Below are 4,407 nucleotides of genomic sequence, written 5' to 3'. Positions count from 1 at the left end.
TGAAGTCGTACTGAGAAGGGTTGAAAAATGCATTGAAGTTCAAGGGAGCAACTTTGAACATTTACTTTAAAACATCAGACTATTTTCATTTGGCTTTTAATGTTCCAAAAGATTTTGTAGAATATTTTACTACTGTCTCAAATGGTTTAATTCGATTAACTTTTGGTTAAAATGAACCGAATAGCTTCAAATTGTTGAAATATTCTTTTAACAATGTGCGATTTGGATAGTGGCCTATCTAGATATCTTACTTTCAAAGAAAGCACATGTTCTTGTAACAACTTTGCCATATTTACCTTGTATCAACGGGTCAAAATCAAATAATCAAATAATTTATAAGGGTCCGCAATGGTCAATTTTTTTACAAAAAAATACAAAAATATGCTAAAATTTTAAGTAGATTTCATAAATCTAACAGGGTGTTCCATTAAAAATAACAAAGTTACAGTCGATTTCCGGTAGAACCGGAAATTGGCCATCTTTGAAAATACTCTAGTTAAAAATATTGTATCCGAAAACCCAAACGTAGAAATTTTCATGATTTTACTATAAGTATTTTGCAATATACAGATAGTTTTAACTCGTCGTAGGATACCCTGTATAATATGTTTATTTCTCCAAACTTAACTACATATCATTTATACTAATTGTCCTCGATTAATTCAAAGCATGAATAATTTTTCTGAGCAAATGTGATCAAATTTAGCTCGAAATAAACAGTACTGAACTTGTAATTATTCTATTGTTTTTCTTCTTCTTCTTCCTGCTGTGTATAGGCATCATTGCCTGTTTTTCTTCACGTCATTGCCTCTGCTCAGTCACCTGGGAGGTTGTCACTCCATCTTTTCCTAGGTCTTCCAATGCTTCTTTGTCCTGCTGGTGATTTGTCCCTTGATATTTTCACAATTCGTTCTTCCGTCATGCGGTCAATGTGCTCATTCCATTTTATCTTTCTATCCAGTACCCAGTCATTGATGTTATCTATCCCGCATGTTCGTCTTATGTTTTCACTCCTTTCTCTATCCAGTAGTGTTCTTCCCGCTATTCTTCGAACTATTTTCATTTCTGTAGTCTCCAATATCCGTTTCGTTTTAGAGGTCTCAGGTCGGGTCTCTGCTGCATAGGATAATATAGGTCTGATTGCGGTCTTGTAAATGCGGGCTTTTGCTTCAGTTCGAATGTATTTATTTCGCCAGATTGTGTCATTTAGGTATGCTGCTGTTCTTGAGGCTCTTGTAGCTTGGTTTCTTACTTCCGTCTCCACGTCCCCGTGTCCAGATATTTCGATTCCCAGATATTTAAATTTCATTTCCTGGTGTATTATTTTGTTATCCACCACAAGCTTTCATCTGATCGGTGTCTTGGAAGTAACCATTGATTTTGTCTTTGCCGCTGATATTATCATATTGAATTTTTTTGCTGTTTTGTTAAATTGGTACAGTAGCCTTTGCAGATCGTCCTCGTTCTCCGCCAACAGTACCGCATCGTCTGCATAGCACAGGATTTTGACTTTTTTATTTCCCATTTTTTATCCTCTTAGTTTGCGTACTTGTTTTATGATTTCATCCATCACTATGTTAAATAGGAGCGGACTGAGAGAGTCCCCTTGCCTAATGCCCCTATTTGCAGGTATCTGTTCAGTTAGGTCATCATTTATTTTTGCTTGGATTGTATTTTTTGAGTATATATTTTCGATTATTTTAATGACATTATATGGTATCTGTCTATCATAAAGAAGGTGTATTATGTCTTTTAATTGTATTCGATCGAAGGCCTTCTGCAAGTCAATGAAACACATGAAGGCTGGTCGATTATATTCGATCGATTTTTCCGTTATTTGTCTTATGACAAATATTGCGTCCGTGCAGGATCTTCCCGATCTGAAACCCTGTTGTTCATCTGCTAGTGAGATACATTCATTTTATTATTTGTTATTATCTTTGTGGTTAATTTCAGCGTTGTGCATAGTAGATTTATTCCTCTATAGTTCTCGGGCATTTTTTATCTCCCTTTTTAAATAGTGGAATCGTAATGCTATTTCTCCACTCAGCTGGTATTCTGTGTTGGGTAAATATTTTTTTGATTAGGGTTGTTAGTTGTTGGTTTAGCTTCTCTCCTCCATATTTAAGTAATTCGTTGGCGATGTTATCCGGACCTGGGCTCTTTCTGTTTTTTAGTTTTTAGAGTGCTGTTTCTATATCTTCCTTTTTTATATTAGTCTCATCACTTATTACTATCTCTGGTGTATTTGGTTCGGTTTCGGTCTCTTCTTCCTTGTATAGTTCCTCTAAATATTTTACCCAAGTATCTCTTTCTACGTGTCTGGTTCTGATGAGTTCATTTGCTTCTGTTCTCTGATTTCTTATTAATCGCCAGATTTGTTTTTGTAACCCATAGAAGTCGCTTTCCATTCTTTCGGAGAAGGTTTCCCAGTAGTTGTCTTTCATTTGTCTCACTAGTGTTTTTGTATCGTTACGAATTCTCTTGTATTCTTTATATGCTTCTGCCGTTTGTGACGACATGTAGTTTAAGTACGCTTTCTTTTTCTTTTTGCACTGTTCTTTGACCTTGCTGGAGAAGCATAATGTTTTGTTCGTTCCTTGTTTTTGTGGTCTTATAGTCCGAGTTCCAAGCGATTCACTTGCTGCTTCTATGATATTTTCTTTTAATCTCTTCCAACTGTTGTTAATATCATTTTCTTCTATCGGGTTTTTATCGATTTTCCCTTTTAAACGGTTTTTATATAGTTCTCTTATGGTTGTGTCCCACATGGATTCGATGTTTATTTTTTCTGTGTGTGCTCTTGGTTCTCTATTCCTTCCCAGGTTAAGTTTCATTTTGATTTTTTCCAGAAGCAAACTGCTTTGCTATTGTTTTTAGAAATACATATTATTGACACTCCATTAAACGTTCTAAATATGCTCCTCCTCGCTCAAAACAGACTTCATATAGTTGTTCCGGGTTTTTAATCATATTACGGAATGAGGGTTGAATTATGACCGGGAAGAAGGCTCTAACGACATTTTTTATTTAATCGATGGATTGCCGTTTAAAAACTGCAGAGGTCTGGAGAATGGGAAGTCGATAAGTCAATAAATCGTGAAATGAATCTGCCGGAAATGTCAAATTGACTAAGATCATGATAAAGTTTGTTGAAATTTGTATGTACTTCTGTTGTCACACAAGTCACATTTAATCTGTTGCTTAAATGTGACTTGCCCACCATTCTCTCCTATAAAGTACGAACCAATGATACTCTATCTCGAAACTGCACACCAAAAAATCACGTTTTCACAATGTAAAAACCTACTTGAAACTCATCTGATCTGGAAAAGCCCAGAAACCAATTTGTGCGACAATTTACATAGTCCAACAAATAAAAATGTGTTTCGTCTGGCGGAGTATTCTATTCTATTGCGATAATCCCGAGGATATAATTGTTGATGTATCTGAATAACATACGAAAATGCATCCAGCTCCTTCAAGATTGTTCTTTTTAAGACAAGATGCACCGGTCTCCTTGTCTGGTAAGCTTTCCAATTTTCTAAGATCTGCTCAAAAATACGTTCATGGTAATTGTCGTTGTCAACTGTCCTAGGACAGTGTTTCCTTTTTGTTGCCACAATACATTATTACTTTGAGAATGTTTATTGATTCGTTTTGTGAATTACCCCACACGTGTATTGAGTTATTACTTGTAACATTATGTCGGCCGTCTGAACAAGAATAATTCTCTACCAGAAACACTTTCTCTTCTGTACTAACTCCATAATTAACTATTAGGCCCTACTAATCACTTATTTAAGGTTTACATGACAGGTATAAACTAGTTAACTTGAGTATGTTTTAGTTTCAATACTATTTATTTCGGGCAATATGTTACTTTTATGTGAGACGATTGAGACAATGAAAGCATCAAAAGTCAGCGGCTGTCTGGGAGGTATAGTGTAGAGAAACAAAGCGATGAGATTACAGAGCAAGACCAGAATGTATAAAACGTGTGCATATATTCTCACATATGCCTCAGAAACCAGAGCCGAGACATCAGCAACAAAAAGAATAATGAGAACCACAGAGATAAAAATACTGCGAACCATCAAGGGAGTCACCCTGAGGGACTGAACAAGGAGTGATGACATAAGAGAAGAATTGGGCGTACAGGATGTGGTGAGATGGGTCAGGGCACGAAAAAGATTCTGGAGGGATCACATAGAAAGAATGCTAGAAGACAGATGGGCAAAGTGGGCTAAGACTCAGAGACCGAATACACACAGACCTGTAGGCAGACCACCAAACAGGTGGTACGAGAGCTGGAGTTCAGCTTCTCAGGAAGATCCAGGAAGAGGGCCAAACGTACAGGATTGAACAGCATCTGGTCCTATTGAAAGAGTAAGAAAAAGAAGAAGA

Source organism: Diorhabda carinulata, chromosome 4 (genome assembly GCF_026250575.1).
Source record: "Diorhabda carinulata isolate Delta chromosome 4, icDioCari1.1, whole genome shotgun sequence".
In the NCBI taxonomy this organism is placed as follows: domain Eukaryota; kingdom Metazoa; phylum Arthropoda; class Insecta; order Coleoptera; family Chrysomelidae; genus Diorhabda; species Diorhabda carinulata.
This window is presented reverse-complemented; position numbering follows the sequence as displayed.